The 4,668-nt window shown below is 44.0% G+C and overlaps 1 long non-coding RNA gene and 3 other non-coding genes across 5 annotated transcripts; all 4 read right to left on the reverse strand.

Annotated features, from left to right (window-relative positions):
- Positions 1 to 624: 624 nt before the first annotated feature.
- Positions 625 to 697, reverse strand: TRNAR-ACG (transfer RNA arginine (anticodon ACG)). The gene has a single exon. It is a non-coding gene; the product is annotated as a tRNA-Arg (tRNA).
- Positions 698 to 1,455: 758 nt separating this feature from the next.
- On the reverse strand, positions 1,456 to 3,118 carry LOC125508832 (uncharacterized). Of its 2 annotated transcripts, none has more exons than XR_007283784.2 (2): positions 2,028 to 3,118; positions 1,456 to 1,660 (listed from the first exon to the last, which is right to left on the reverse strand). It is a non-coding gene; the product is annotated as an uncharacterized LOC125508832 (long non-coding RNA). The 2 variants fall into 2 exon arrangements; XR_007283783.2 differs by having other exon boundaries at positions 1,456 to 1,663.
- LOC125511795 (small nucleolar RNA Z188) lies at positions 2,337 to 2,446 on the reverse strand. Its single transcript, XR_007285121.1, has one exon. It is a non-coding gene; the product is annotated as a small nucleolar RNA Z188 (small nucleolar RNA).
- LOC125511796 (small nucleolar RNA Z188) lies at positions 2,631 to 2,740 on the reverse strand. Its single transcript, XR_007285122.1, has one exon. It is a non-coding gene; the product is annotated as a small nucleolar RNA Z188 (small nucleolar RNA).
- Positions 3,119 to 4,668: the final 1,550 nt, after the last annotated feature.

Genomic DNA, 4,668 nt, shown 5'->3' on the forward strand with positions numbered 1-4,668 from the left:
AAAAATAACATTAGCTGTTAACAGAGAGAAAGAGAATACATTTGTATTTTCAAAGAAATAGATTTTATTTTGATTTTTAAGGGAATTGACTTGAAAAAATTAACATAAAGTAAAAAAAATGGAAAAGAAAATGTAGCTGTTTCATGATTTATATTTTAACTAACTGGTGCAAAAATTAGAGAGAGAAAGAAATTGTTAGCCATTTCCAGTAAAGAAAAATCAGAAACAAACGGATCCAAAAATTAGACAGCGAAAGAAAATGTTAGTTGTTTTACGAAAAATACTGAAACTAACTGGTGCAAAAATTAGACAGAGAAAGAAAATGTTAGGGTTTTATCGAGGAAAAAAATCTAAGACAAATGGTGCAAAAAAATAGACAGAAAAATAACGTTAGTTGTTTCAGTGGAAAAAAACTGAAACTAACTAGTGCAAAAGTTATTTTTTCAGGGAATGGACCGTGTTGAAAAAAGGAATGGACTGAAAAAAAGAAAAACAAGATAAAAAAATAACGTTAGTTGTTTCAGTGGAAAAAAACTGAAACTAACTAGTGCAAAAGTTATTTTTTCAGGGAATGGACCGTGTTGAAAAAAGGAATGGACTGAAAAAAGGAAAAACAAGATAAGTCGACTCCGCTGGGGATCGAACCCAGAATCTCTGGTTTCGTAGACCAGCGCCTTATCCATTGGGCCACGGAGTCTTTGATGTTGTATGTTCTATTATCCTCTCTCTAGTATTCTATGTTTTGCGCATACAAGGTTCATTTTTGGAGAATACTGCTGCCGAATGAAAAACACAAAATTATGATTCTCATGCTTTAAACAAGAATTTGAACTGTACGCAAGCTGTCAATTTGCCGGCATTGATCAGCAGCATAATCTGGTTCATTGACCGATCCTTACTCTCAAATCCATGGAGCGTTTTGCACCTGAAGGAAGCATCAAAATTCCTTTCTAAAATCTATAGCTTACTAGGCTCTGTTTGAGAGATCCAACAACAGTTTTACCAGAACTGAAAACATGCTAATACCAGAGGAAATAGGCAGTAGAGACAACTTGGCCAGCCCACACATGCTATCAGATCAGTACGGACACATGACACTACCAGAATGTGGGCTTGACTGCCGGTGCAACATCACCATCCACGGCTGCCACCAAATTTTCACCAGAGGGCAAAGGACAGCTGTTCTGAAACACGTCATCACTGCATGACTTTTGTATCCCGGTTTCTGCTCGACACATCAATCGTAATCCCGACACCAAAGGTTCAACTCTGTCCTCTTACCTTACTCATTAATCTAACGGTTCAAATGTTGGACACTAATGAGTCTGGCAGTGAGTACTCCATGACCCCTTCACCATAACCCACCTCACGGCTCATTCGGTTTAGAGGATTTCATATTGTAGGAATTTTATAAGATGACACTTGCCATCTTAAGGAATTGACTCGCCTCGTTCCTATGCGCAAAATGAGCTTTGAATGGATGTGTAATTTTCTCCAAAAACACAGGAAATGAATAGTATTCCTACGAAATTCATGTACACATTTCCTACAAACCAAACGCATCTATAAGAAATTTGCCTCCGGTATCCCTGTTCCTATGTGTTTCCTATGAAAATCCTCCAAACCGAATAGGCCCTCAAAACAGAGCAAACTTGATCACCTGCTGTTAGACAAGAAACAAAGTACAAACCTGTGAACGGACAATGTGAAAATATAACAATGCAATAGACTATGCAAATACTCCCTCCGTAAACTAATATAAGAGCATTTAGATAATTAAAATAGTGATCTAAACACTATTATATTACTTTACAGAGGGAGTATAACTTATATAATTGTATCACGCTACAAAACTGGAGAATAAAACTGTAGTCCCTCTAAAATGCCACTTGACAATTTCTGATATGAATCAAGTACTAAGATATCTTAAAGATCTTACTTAATCTTAAAAAAACAGTTTTGCTAAAGCACATCTAGATGTGCCATAAGTAAAAATATATTTAGAATCAGCCCCAACCAAGACGAACCTATCAAGAACAAGATCTTTCATCAGTTCTAAAGGAGGAAAACTTTGAAGGTTCTTCTAGCCCCCGAATGCCTTCTGAGGATATTTACGGCCGTAGCCAGCTCGGTATCATTTTCCCCTGTGCTGTGAAAAATCTCAGTCGCTGATATCCATGTGCAAGAATTCAGTAGTTATGCAAAGCAAAAAAGATCAGAAAAAAGGCCGGCATTTTGCAAGTCTGACGGAGACCAATTGAGGTCCAAAGAAGCTAATCTAGCGTCTCGAATCGGCCTTGAAAACGAGGCCGGAAAAGAAACCAAGATGGATGGATGCGTGCCTCAGAGTATTACGCAGTGGATATCACCAGAGCCGCGCACACTGGTGGTGCGCAAGCGCATTCATCCAGAATTCACCGAAGCTTTTGCATCATCATCGGCACGCAGACACCAAAACCACGAAAAAAGAACACATGAACTGAACCAAAAAGAAAAGGAGCGTGCCTCGAATCGGAGATCTCACCGGCATAATCAACGAACACAGCAGCCGAAACTCACGCGGCGCGGAACTGAAAGACGAAACCGGAACTCAACCAGCCAAATAAAATGAAATCACGAATTCAAAGGATGTGTGCCTCAGAGTATTACGCAGTGGATATCACGAGAGCTGTGCGCACTGGTGGTGCGCAAGCGCATTCATCCAGAATTCACCGATGCTTTTGCATCATCATCGGCACGCCGAAACCAAACCAACACATGAACTGGGCCAGAAAGAAAAGGAGCAAGCCTCGAATCGGAGATCTCACCGGCAAATCAAGAGCGAACACAGCAGCCGAAACTGACGCACCGCAGAGCTGAAAGACGGAACCGGAACTCGACCAGCAAATAAAGTAAAATCACGAATTCAAAGCAGAATAAGAACTCGGGGAAGCAAGCAGGCTACCAGACGGGAGATGTATCTTCCTTTAGTTATGGACAACAAAGGTTGGAGCTGGAGATGAGGAGAGGTGAGGCGAGGCGAAGGAAGCAGATGGATGTGGGTGGTCCATAAATACAGTTGGCTTTGCGGGACGGCCACGGAAGCGACGGATGGCTGGGATTTGGCGATTTCGCGGTGGCCAGATGATTGGGCCCACTGTAGCTTCAAAGGAAACTTCAAAGGAATCGTTTCCTGCATGCTTTTCCTACTGTAGCTTCATTCGGGACACGGAAATCGCTGCTTTTCCAATCCAATGGAAAGTTTCCACTCCCGGCTAACTTTGAAGGAAACCAAACATCCACTCACAGCTCTTTTTCTGTCATGTTTGGACCTGAAGAGAGCAAAATAAAGGAATGAAAAATAATAAAGGTGTTTCCTTGGTTTGAGTAGATGTTATTTTTTCGAAAAATGATTCTCTTCAACCGGCTGATTTTTTAGTGCTCCGCCGCCTTCTAAGAACAACGCGTGTCTTAGTGGACCCGTGCACCGCTTTCACGTGCTGCCTTATCTTCTTGTTTGACTACTTTCATCCACATCTTTTTTTTTTCTTATGCCTTTCTTCCTTCCCCAACAATCCAGCCTCCTCCATGGCTCCATCACGCACGCAAGCAGCAGGGTAGCACGGGGGTGCTAGCTCCCATGGAGACAGCCATGAACAGCTCCAGCGGGTTCCCACCGACCATGTCCATGGAGGTAGCATGCAAGCAGCAATGGCCACGCAAGCCTCCGGTGGATATCTCAACCCGGCCATGTCCTTCCCCAACCAGGTGGTGGGCACCCATGGAGGTAACTGTTGGGGAACACGGTAATTTTAAAAAAATTCCTACGCATATGTAAGATCATGGTGATGCATAGCAACGGGAGGGGAGAGTATTGTCTACGTACCCTCGTAAACCGTAAGCGGAAGCGTTATGACAACACGGTTGATGTAGTCGTACGTCTTCACGATCGACCGATCCTAGTACCGAAAGTACGACACCTCCGCGATCTGCACACGTTCAGCTCGGTGACGTCCCACGAACTCACGATCTAGCAGAGTGTCGAGGGAGAGCTTTGTCAGCACGACGGCGTGATGACGATGCTGATGATGCTACCGGAACAGGGCTTCGCCTAAGCACCACTACGATATGACCGAGGTGGATTATGATGGAGGGGGGCACCACACACGGCTAAGAGATCAATGATCAACTTGTCTGTCCATGGGTTGCCCCCTCCCCTGTATATAAAGGAGTGGAGGAGGGGAGAGGCCGATCCTCTCTATGGCGCGCCCTAAGGGAGTCCTACTCCCACCGGGAGTAGGATTCCCCTTTCCCAAGTTGGAGTTGGAGTAGGAGAGGAAGGGAAGGAGGAGTAGGAGAGAAGGAAAGCCCCCCCCCCCCAAGCCTATTCCAATTCGGCCTCTTGCCAAGGGGGGCGCACCAGCCCCTTGTGGGCTGGTGTGCTTCCTCCTTATGGCCCATAAGGCCCATAACTTTTCCCGAGGGGTTCCGGTAACCTCCCGGTACTCAGGAAAAATGCCCGAACCACTCGGAACCATTCCGATATTCAAACATAGGCTTTCAATATATCAATCTTTATGTCTCGGCCATTTCGAGAGTCCTTGTCATGCACGTGATCACATTCGGAACTCCGAACAACTTTCGGTTCATCAAAACACATAAACTCATAATACCGATAGTCACCGAACG

The sequence above is a fragment of the Triticum urartu genome, chromosome 5A (genome assembly GCF_056163025.1).
Source record: "Triticum urartu cultivar PI428250 chromosome 5A, HENAU_Tu73, whole genome shotgun sequence".
NCBI lineage: Eukaryota > Viridiplantae > Streptophyta > Magnoliopsida > Poales > Poaceae > Triticum > Triticum urartu.